Source organism: Lytechinus pictus, chromosome 2, assembly GCF_037042905.1.
Source record: "Lytechinus pictus isolate F3 Inbred chromosome 2, Lp3.0, whole genome shotgun sequence".
Classification (NCBI taxonomy): domain Eukaryota; kingdom Metazoa; phylum Echinodermata; class Echinoidea; order Temnopleuroida; family Toxopneustidae; genus Lytechinus; species Lytechinus pictus.
In genome coordinates, this window is record NC_087246.1 from 45162717 (window position 1) to 45174914 (window position 12198).

Below are 12198 nucleotides of genomic sequence, written 5' to 3' on the forward strand. Positions count from 1 at the left end.
ACTTTGGGAAGGCATTTAATTGATATGAAATGTGAATTTTTCCAACATTTTGGCAAATGTAGGGAAGGACTTTTCTCACACTTTTTTTCCAGATATAACTTTTGCCGTTTTCTTTTTTTTTTTCTTTCATTTTTTTACAGTGGTTAAACCATTTATACCCCTTCCCATTGAATATGCCTGATTAAAAAATATGTTTCTACTGGAAATAAAATAACACAAACTAAAGGATATAAAAATAGAAATGTGCCATTCCCAGAAGGTAAGTGAAAATTATTATTTGCTTGGCTTTTAATTATATTCCAGTCAGAATAGACTGTTGCCACAGCTCTTAAAAATATTCGTAATGGCTTCTTAATTTTCCCCTTTTCCCCATGTTTATATTAATTTTGTTTTATTCATTTTTCTTTCACTTTCTTTTCTTTTTTTCTCTCTAAATTTTTTCTTTTCTTTTTTTCCCTGTTCTTTGTTTTTTCTTTCTTCATTTTCTTTCTTTTGTTTTATTTCACTTACGGTATTTCTTTTATTATTTTTGTTTTCTTTTTGTAATATACTTTTTGAAAATTATTTTCATTTGTTTCCCCCTTTTATGCATTGTTCTAATTTTGCAGCATATTTTTCTGTGATTTTCTCCTGCTATAATATGCTGCAAAAGAGAAAGCAGAAATAAACTGGATTTGGGGCCTGCATATAATCTAGGTTTTAGGATTCAAAGAGGAAGAAATGAAAAACCATTGTTTTGTACATCTATCTGAGTTTGCTATGCACTATTTATTTACTTTACCATTATGAGTGTGTGTCTTTACGGAGATTTTATAAAAAAAGTCCACACAACCTGCGAACAATAAAATTCATTTATTCTCTTTCAATCACTTCATTTCTACAACGATAGAAACAATTTATATTTTACCACAAGCCAATTAGCAAAGTAAAATAACAGCAAACAAGGTTTACATACAAGATGATAAAGTGAAAGTAACTTAGTGGTAGCAGAATTAAATATTTCAGAAGTTTGTTTTAGTAATTTTTAATGTGTTTCTTTATATTTTTCGGGCCACCAAACTTTAATATCGGGCCACCAAAAAAAATTATTTGATGGTTTTGGTGGCCCGAACGGGCCACCACCAAAAAAAGTTAATGTGGAGCCTTGTGTAAGGTGACAGAATAAAGTTTCATCTGAATTAAATGTAGACTTTCTTTTAACTTCTATTGATTTAATTAAAAGCTAGTAAAATATATAGACAGTCACTCCGCGAGTGCTCATGATACATACAGCTTCTTCCTTTGAAGTTGAACTACTAAAAATAGTTAAAATAATGACTGGGGCCCGTTTCTCAACACCGTCATTTATAAGTCTAACTTCTTGACTAAAACGGAGATAGTGAGCTACTTGTCCGCTAACCGTTTCACGAAGCCCTCTTTGCCTAGATCGGGTACAACAACCTCACTAAATTTATGACACCTCCGAACCTGTCATAACTTTTTTCTTAATGACGTAGTGGCATCACGTGGGTAAACTATGACATGCAAAAGTGCCTAGAAATTTGAAAATTATAATCTTACGTAATCAATTATAGAGGTTGAAATTACATCACAAAACAAGTGGGATAATGCATTCAATGATAATGGTAAAACAAAAAAAACTTATTTTACTGTTGGTAAAACGCCACAAAACCATTCATTTTGAAATAGTAAAATAATTCAATCGATAAAGATTCTACCACGTCAGGCCATCCATAACTGGACTCGTATTTGTCGTTTTAAGACCCCTATTAACATTTGGATAAACTCTAATTTATGCATAGAATTTGTCAAATCGTATGTTTTGGTATCAATTAAAGATTTTAAAAAATTATGTTAAACTATATTTTCATGATCATGTTTGGAGTCATAAAAGACCATATAATTATCATCATTTTACAAAGAAAACCGTTATGGTTTACTTTCATAAACTATTAAATTGGATATGCCGGGGGTACCGTACCCATCTCAACGTCCACATGTGATTTTTTAGTCATGAAATGAATTATTCATATTTCTATTTTCTCAGCAATTGAATGCTCCAGTCTTCATGGTCTAGAAAAAGTAAGTATGATCATGATGATGCATAATTCACCTGTGTGCTATATTTTGAAAAGATGTGTTTCCAATTCATCACATTCACAGTATTTGCAAGTTTATCATAATTTTTCTTTTTGAAAATTATGCTATTTTGTGACTAAGACAGTCTAAGCCTAAGCCAAGTAAGGCTACGTCTCGTTAGCTCTTTTATTTATTTTAACATGTTTAACCAATAGTATCGATATCATTATCAAGCCAGGGTGGATTCTAACGTTTATACTATAGAACAGTAGTAGGAAGCCTTTCGTGAAACGGGTTCCTGGAATAAATTAAACATGGACTAAATGAACTGGACTAAATTACTAGTATTAGTAAGTAGTAGTAGTAGTAATGAACTCATACTTGCTCGTAAAGTTGTAACCCGCACCCGTTGCGGTACGGGTTAACCTGCCGGTATGCCCCCGATCGCGGGTTGCGGGCCGGGCCGAGTTCATTCTCAAACCCGCAGACCGTCATGCGAAAAAAAAGGGAGAAGTAACGACGCATAATAAAAACATTAACAATGAAAATTGAGTTAGGATCATGTGCTTCTTACGTGGCGGATTCTTTTAGAGACGTAGATATTTCCTTTTAAAAAAATGCTGGCGTATTTTTGTCTTGTGAACAGTGAACAGGACTGAGACAGTTCGACATAAATACATCAGTTGCTCTTTCGAAGAAGGAGCGCGCGCCAGTGCAGCGCAGCACAGTCTAGTCAAAAGCAATCGCATAGGCCAATGAAACTCGATGTCGAGTTTCCCGTCCCATTTTTTCCAGCTCATAATGAGGATTTCATTATTCATTGTTTTCCAGAAGATGAAAGTTTGACCTTTTGTAACATTTGAACGCACTTTTATTCTGTGGAACTGTCTTGAAGCCAGGGAGCAAATCAATCATTTTTTTTCGGGGGTTCAATTTTCATTTTTTTTGTAATATTTCAGGGTCTCCATTTCTACCGTTTTGGAGGCTACTTTTTTCATTTCGGGGGCTCTTTTCAAATGCTACGTTTTTGTATTTTGAGGAATCCCTGTTCACTTATTAAATTAATTATTACTTATTGTTTAATATTGCATGATTTTAAAGTTATTTTTTTCATGCTTAGAATCTTGGATGTGGGTGTGTTTGTGTGGGTGTGACTATGAGTTGAACTTGGATATAAATGAATTCAATATCTAATTTCTACTCCATCTAATTCCAGTACTTGGCCATGTAATAAAGGCCCACATACCCTAACTTTTCCTGATGTTCTTTGAAAACGCAGATCTCCACGAAAATTGCATTTCTCTATGGGGGAGTCTAAATTTGGTGAGAATGAACTCATTAATAACTTAAATATACATGACAATGAAGAAATCATCTAACTTTATTGGCAGTTTTGAATAATATTCCCGAAATATAAACTCTGTCTGAAACATAAAATCACCATCATTGAGGCCTTTACAGAGCGAATTGTCCCCCAGAGCTCTGGCAGAGAGACAGAGCTCAGACTGGCTAGCTAGTACAAGTGCCAATGCGTACGTGCATGAGCCTCCCGTCGGCCTTGTAAAACAGATTGAGTTTTGTTTGATGATTTTTTTGTCTGATATGCCGTATGACAACTCACCAATGCGAGGTTACTAGACTATGGGATTTATTGAGGTAGCTCGACCAAACCTCGAGCGATGTTCGTGCAGGCTCCACTCCACTTCACCACCGCTACATCGGGTAGGTAGAGCGTAGTGTAGCAGAAGTGAAGTTGAGTGGAGCCTGCACGAACATCGCTCGAGGTGTGGTTGAGCATGCAGTGTCATTCCATTCACAAGAAAAAAACAAGAAAAGAATTACTGGTATTTACATGATATACAAGTAATTGTGACTGAAAAGCTTATATTAATGTTTTATATCAGTTCTGAATCTAGATCTATGTCAAAATAGTAAAATAATGAATTATTTTCAGAATTTGATTTTTAAACGCGGTCCAAATTTCATAACGCGGGCGGGCGACGGGAAACTGAACATCGAATTTGCTGGGCAGCCTGGGCTACATGTAGCTAGCGCGCGCTGAGCTGCGGCTCCGATCCGAGGAGTTAATTGCGCAATGCTTTCGATTACGAGATCAGAGCCGACCCATTTCGGGTACAAAGTAACCCCAAAAAACATTTTCTCTCCGGAATAAAAGGCGAATTTGCAAATTGTAAGTAAATTCACTCTAGGCTAGGTTAGTAGTTGGCATATATTTTCGTGATTTGAGCCTGTATAATGTGGGGATTGCAGAAATAATTTTCATTTTTCAAAGATAAATTTACTTGCGGGTTAAAACCCGACGGGTCAGCGGGTCCCGCTTGCAAATTATTGGATTATACGGGACGGTACGGTTCGGGTTTTCACTTGCGGGTTACAACATTACTTGCTCGTGCTTGCTGTTGACCGAATGAATCCACGAGCTCGAGCTCCGCCGCCGCGGCGGCGTCAGTGCAATGGCTGAGGCTGAGCCCGGAGGCTGAGCTGCCTGGCCTGGCTGAGTCTGCACTGCCACTGGGCTGTTGCACTTGCAGTCTAACTTTAGTTATATTTGTTTGACTTTCCAAAACTTACCTCTCTGAACGGCAGGCAGGAGCGGAACTGCCCAATCCAATTAACAAGCACCGGCTTTTCTGAATTTTTATAAGAATTGGTCTAACTCTAACTAAGTTACTGTTAAATGTTGCAAAACTTGCATGCCGAATTATGGAGTGCCAAATGAGTAGAAGCTTTCCATATTATTCCACAGACAAACATTTAAAGAACAAGGGCCGATTGCACGAAAGGGTCTTTCCAAGGACCGTCTTTCGTGCCCGGGGGGGCCAGTTCCATTCACGAGTGGATACCATGCGCGACCATGGGGTCTCGAAAAGCACCCTAAACACGTAATTTCCATATTCTGAAAATGCACCCCTTAACAAGTATTGGCGTGTGAAACCCTACCCTTAACAAGTATTGGAAACAAAACGATACTCTTGGCAAATATTCCCTGAAATGAACCCCTAAACAAGTACAGGAATGTTTTATTGTAATACGGGTCTTTTGGTCGTCGGCTTTACCTAATTTGGTTTAGTACGACCCCATCTTCTACATCTTAATTTTGTTTTATCATCCCCGCAAATTCGACCCTAAACACGTAATTGTTCTAGCAAAATAGATACCCTTTTTTCATTATTTTTGTGTTTTTGACACCCTTATCACGTTACGTACGTAACGTGCCCTATCGTGAAAAGGACATCCTTTTTACGTGTTTTTTTGGTCGCGCATGGTATCCACTCGTCAATGTAAGTGGCCCCCCCGGGCTTTCGTGTCGCCCATCTTTTATGATGCGCTATAAGCGGGGTGTTTCTGAAATTTATGATAAACAAATAAAATTCGTAAGCTTGCTTTTAAATCAAATTTTATACAATTTCATGAGATATCACATCATTTTATAAACAAATATTTTGTTTATTTTAACGGACGAATAAAATATATTTGCAGATAATTTATTTGAAATGCGTTTCACATGGCGTATCATAAAAGATGGGCGACACGAAAGACGGTCCTTGGAAAGACCCTTTCGTGCAATCGGCCCCAAGTCTACCCCAGGAAAATGCTGACTTGAATAAATAGAGAAAAATCAAACTAGCATAAATAGTGCTGAAAATGTCATCAAAATCAGATGTAAAATAAGAAAGTTATGGCATTTTAAAGTTTCGCTTATTTTTCACAAAACAGTGATATGCACAACTTGGTGACTCAGTCGATGATGTCCATCACTCACTATTTCTTTTGTTTTTTATTGTTTGAATTATACAATATTTTATTTTTTATAGATTTGACAATAAGGACCAACTTTACTGAACCATATAGTATTATACAATGCTAATTCCATATGTTCAGGGAGGAATTAAACATTGTATCACTTGACAATGAGGAGAAAATTAAAATATTTCATATTTCAAATTCATATAATAAAATACAAAAGAAATAGTGAGTGGATGATGTCATAGTCTCCTCATTTTGCATACAAGCCAGGATGTGCATATAACTGTTTTGTGAAATTAAGCGAAACTTTAAAATGTCATAACTTTCTTACATCCGATTTTGATGAAATTTTCAGTGTTGTTGGATTTCTCTTTTTATTCAAATCAACTTTTTGTTGGGGTGGACTTGTCCTTTAAGTTCATAACCGTTTAAATAAGAGAAAAAGAAGAGAGAACACAAACATATAAAAAAATATTAAAATTAGGAAAACCCCAGTATATAACATGAACAAATATGGATGAAATGAATGACAGTACCAATGACATTTAATATGAGAAGCCTATTATTATTTTTTTTTTTTGGAGGGGGGGGGGGGCCGGGCCGGCCTGGGTGGTACGTATTTATGTATTTATAAGTTTACCGGATATTTTGTTTTGGCAATTCATTTGACATGACTGATTGCACGATTGAAGGAAGAGTTTTCAAAATATAATTGTTATTATGCACATAAACTACAAAGTGTTTGGTAAGATGTAATTAAAGGTCAAGTCCAACGCATGCAGAAAAGGGGTTTTATTTAATAAGTACAATATTTCATTTTTTCCAGGACCAAATTGACTGAACCATAAAATGCTTAAACAATGGTAATTCAATATTTTCAAGGAGGAAGGAGACTTTGTTTCACATATTAAGATCGATCGAGGGGGATCAGAATATTTCATATAAAAACATACAAAAGAAATAGAGAGTATTGGTGATGTCATCAGTCTCCTCATTTGCACGCCGACCAGGTTGTGCATAATACTGAATTGTGAATAAGTGAAATTCTAAAAACACAATCAGATAGTATTATGCTTTTGTACACGTCTATCAGAAATAGTGTGGGGAAGGTCTGCGTGGAGAGGGTGACTGCAGCCTGAGCAAATTTCATTTTTTCCCCTCAGTCAATTTGAATCATTATAGAGGGAAATAGGGGTCCGATCCGTACCATCATAAGGCAACTTACAGAACGTGTAAGCATTTTTACTTTCGGTAAATTTTGTAAGTTATCAAAGTTTCTTGGAGGGGGACTGCCCCCCCCCCCCCCCCCCCGCTTCATACGGCTATGGTTGGTCAAATTAATGTGTTGGTGAAATGTGTCTGACCGACAAACTGGTGAAAATTTAATGTACACTGTATAGAATCAACTTGAATTTTGGTTGCATGGTAGGCGCGCCCTATATATTTATCGGTCGGTCACAATATTCACCAACATATTTGCGACTTTGACCGATTATTAAGTGTGTCAAGTGGCGTTACTACGGGGGGAGGACGTGCCCCCCCCCCAAAAAAAAAAACGGGGGAAAGGGGAAAAAGAGGCAGAAAGAAAGAGAAATTAGTGCATGGGGGAGAAGAAATTATTTTATATTTGTATTATATGATGTTATATTATATAATTATATTATATTATATAAGAATTTACTTATTTTCTTTGCATCCATTTAGTTACTCAAGTAAATAAAGTTACAATAACTTAATCCAAATAACTGAAATAAAAAACAAAAAACAAATGGGGGAGTGGACTTTCGTGATTCGAAAGTCTGCTCGGCCCCTATCGTCCCACTTTCAGTGGCATTATTTTCATCTTAGACATCCTTTATCCAAATACCGACATTTATATTTTTACGCGACCGGTTCATCCTAACAAATAAAACAGTGAGAATATTAACGATTTCCGAAAACCTAAAAAGTAATCTGAAATTTTCTGACTATTCAATGTTGCTCTTTCTTTGATTCAACAAAAGAATAAGATATTTTGCACACCCTATAATCCAAAACAATTTCAAACACCAATAGATTATGACAGTTATTTGAAAATTTTAACATTTACTTGCTCTTAATAAATATTCAGGTATCATTAATAATGCGTTAATTGAAAAATATAAGTACATTCAACATGATTTTACAAGTAATAATAATTAATCTTTGCCTAATTTGAGTTAGATTTTCTCAATCAAAGCAAGCTTGCAATTCGTGAATTTTCGTAAATGTACATTAAACACAAATACAATGAAATAACTCAAGTATGTCAAGTTATAAAATTAAAAGACAAGTTAAATCTACTGAAATATCGAGAAATTATTTAAAAAAAATTATACTTATATACATAAAGTGTTAACTACTAATTCAGATATTTTTAACAGTGTATAGGGCCTATGTGTTCATCATTCAAGGCCGGATGCAGCCTTCGCCAATAGCGGGGGGGGGGGCCGAATTTTTTCAGCCATATTTTTCCCGATCGGCTGCTTAAAGTTTTTTTTTCTCTTTCTTTAAAGGGGTAGTCTAATATAGTCACTTCTTCGCTTTATTCTTATAAATCAACAAAAATATATGATAATCTTATCATTCTTATTTAACTAGTGCGAGCGCGAATATGAACGGCAGGCAGGAGCGGAATTGCCCAATCCAATTAACAAGCACCGGCTTTTCTGAATTTTTATAAGAATTGGTCTAACTCTAACGTTAAGTTACTGTTAAATGTTGCAAAACTTGCATGCCGAATTATGGAGTGCCAAATGAGTAGAAGCTTTCCATATTATTCCACAGACAAACATTTAAAGGTCAAGTCCACCCCAGGAAAATGCTGACTTGAATAAATAGAGAAAAATCATGCAAACTAGCATAAATAGTGCTGAAAATGTAATCAAAATCAGATGTGAAATAAGAAAGTTATGGCATTTTAAAGTTTCGCTTATTTTTCACAAAACAGTGATATGCCCCTGATATGCACAACTTGGTGACTCAGTCGATGATGTCTATCACTCACTATTTCTTTTGTTTTTTATTGTTTGAATTATACAATATTTCATTTTTTATAGATTTGACAATAAGGACCAACTTGACTGAACCATATAGTATTATACAATGCTAATTCCATATGTTCAGGGAGGAATTAAACATTGTATCACTTGACAATGAGGAGAAAATTAAAATATTTCATATTTCAAATTCATATAATAAAATACAAAAGAAATAGTGAGTGGATGATGTCATAGTCTCCTCATTTGCATACAAGCCAGGATGTGCATATAACTGTTTTGTGAAATTAAGCGAAACTTTAAAATGTCATAACTTTCTTACATCCGATTTTGATGAAATGTTCAGTGTTGTTGGATATTTCTCTTTTTATTCAAATCAACTTTTTGTTGGGGTGGACTTGTCCTTTAAGTTCATAACCGTTTAAATAAGAGAAAAAGAAGAGAGAACACAAACATATAGAAAAAAATATTAAAATTAGGAAAACCCCAGTATATAACATGAACAAATATGGATGAAATGAATGGCAGTACCAATGACATTTAATATGAGAAGCCTATTATTATTATTGTTATTTTTTTGGGAGGGGGGGGGGGGGGCGGGCCGGCCGGCCTGGGTGGTACGTATTTATGTATTTATAAGTTTGCCGGATATTTTGTTTTGGCAATTCATTTGACATGACTGATTGCACGATTGAAGGAAGAGTTTTCGAAATATAATTGTTATAATGCACATAAACTACAAAGTGTTTGGTAACATGTAATTAAAGGTCAAGTCCAACATGTCCAACACATGCAGAAAAGGGGTTTTATTAATATTTCATTTTTTCCAGGACCAAATTGACTGAACCATAAAATGCTTAAACAATGGTAATTCAATATTTTCAAGGAGGAAGGAGACTTTGTTTCACATATTAAGATCGATCGAGGGGGGTCAGAATATTTCATATAAAAACATACAAAAGAAATAGAGAGTATTGGTGATGTCATCAGTCTCCTCATTTGCATGCCGACCAGGATGTGCATAATACTGAATTGTGAATAAGTGAAATTCTAAAAACACAATCAGATAGTATTATGCTTTTGTACACGTCTATCAGAAATAGTGTGGGGAAGGTCTGCGTGGAGAGGGTGACTGCAGCCTGAGCCAATTTCCTTTTTCCCCTCAGTCAATTTGAATCATTATAGAGGGAAATAGGGGTCCGTACCATCATAAGGCAACTTTTATATTGCCCGAAGTTTCCACACTCTTTAAATGGGTTGGTCACATGGCCGTATATATACGCGGATTTTGTAAATATTTTTTTTGCTGGGGGGGGGGGGGGGGTGGCAGAACGTGTAAGCATTTTTACTTTCGGTAAATTGTGTAAGTTATCAAAGTTTCTTGGAGGGGGACTGCCCCCCCCCCCCCCGCTTCATACGGCTATGGTTGGTCAAATTAATGTGTTGGTGAAATGTGTCTGACCGACAAACTGGTGAAAATTTAATGTACACTGTATTTATTAGAATCAACTAGAATTTTGGTTGCATGGTAGGCGCGCCCTATATATTTATCGGTCGGTCACAATATTCACCAACATATTTGCGACTTTGACCGATTATTAAGTGTGTCAAGTGGCGTTACTACGGGGGGAGGACGTCCCCCCCAAAAAAAAAAAAAACGGGGAAAAGGGGAAAAAGAGGCAGAAAGAAAGAGAAATTAGTGCATGGGGGAGAAGAAATTATTTTATATTTGTATTATATGATGTTATATTATATAATTATATTATATTATATAAGAATTTACTTATTTTCTTTGCATCCATTTTACTCAAGTAAATAAAGTTACAATAACTTAATCCAAATAACTGAAAGAAAAAACAAAAAACAAATGGGGGAGTGGACTTTCGCGATTCGAAAGTCTGCTCGGCCCCTATCGTCCCACTTTCAGTGGCATCATTTTCATCTTAGACATCCTTTATCCAAATACTGACATTTATATTTTTACGCGACCGGTTCATCCTAACAAATAAAACAGTGAGAATATTAACGATTTCCGAAAACCTAAAAAGTAATCTGAAATTTTTTGACTATTCAATGTTGCTCTTTCTTTGATTCAACAAAAGAATAAGATATTTTGCACACCCTATAATCCAAAACAATTTCAAACACCAATAGATTATGACAGTTATTTGAAAATTTTAACATTTACTTGCTCTAAATGAATATTCAGGTATCATTAATAATGCGTTAATTGAAAAATATAAGTACATTCAACATGATTTTACAAATAATAATAATTAATCTTTGCCTAATTTGAGTTAGATTTTCTCAATCAAAGCAAGCTTGCAATTCGTGAATTTTCGTAAATGTACATTAAACACAAATACAATGAAATAACTCAAATATGTCAAGTTATAAAATTAAAAGACAAGTTAAATCTACTGAAATATCGAGAAATTATTTTAAAAAAATTATACTTATATACATAAAGTGTTAACTACTAATTCAGATATTTTTAACAGTGTATAGGGCCTATGTGTTCATCATTCAGGGGCGGATGCAGCCTTCGCCAATAGCGGGGGGGGGGCCGAATTTTTTCAGCCATATTTTTCCCGATCGGCTGCTTAAAGTTTTTTTTTCTCTTTCTTTAAAGGGTATAGTCTAATATAGTCACTTCTTCGCTTTATTCTTATAAATCAACAAAAATATATGATAATCTTATCATTCTTATTTAACTAGTGCGAGCGCGAATATTAGCCCTAGCAGAAATTTAACATGTTAACAAGCTAGGTTAACATGATAAGGACTGCTTGCAGTTAGCCCGGCATGAAAACGTTACACAATTCAACAATTAAATAATGCGAGCGCGAAGCACGAGCTGAATTTTTTTACATTCTTCCTAAAGATTGGAAATTCTAAGCACTTTTTGTAATCGTAAACAGGATAGGTATATAACTAAAGTACTGAACAATAATATTAAATGCGAGCGGAAAATTCGAGATTTAGACCTAAAAACGGGACACTTTTTTCATGATTTGTAATTCATGAACAGGATAAGCTAATTGGGGATCTTCCTTATAATGCGAGCGCAAGCGCGAGCAGAAAATTTTCGATATTCTGATCTGAAACTGGACAATGATTTAAATAGAAAACAAGCTGCGTGTCTGAATAAACATGCGCGCGAATGTTTCAGATTTAGACCTAGAATCTATATTAGGCATTCTAAATACATAATTTTTTTATCATGAAAATCAATTAAGTGAGCGCGAAGCGCGAGCTTAAATTATTTGATATTCCGATCTGAAAAAGGGTCAATATAAGCTCTACATTTCAAGCACTTTGTAGGAAAATTGTG

The 12198-nt window shown here is 35.1% G+C and overlaps 1 protein-coding gene across 1 annotated transcript in view; it reads right to left on the reverse strand.

Moving 5' to 3' along the window:
• LOC129254181 (thymidine kinase 2, mitochondrial-like) overlaps positions 1-4817 on the reverse strand; it is a 29346-nt gene extending 24529 nt beyond the window's left edge. Inside the window, exon 1 of the mRNA XM_064094892.1 lies at positions 4672-4817. The gene's annotated coding sequence lies outside the window, so the exon portion shown is untranslated. The remainder of the gene's footprint in view (positions 1-4671) is intronic.
• Between the last annotated feature and the right edge of the window lie 7381 nt (positions 4818-12198).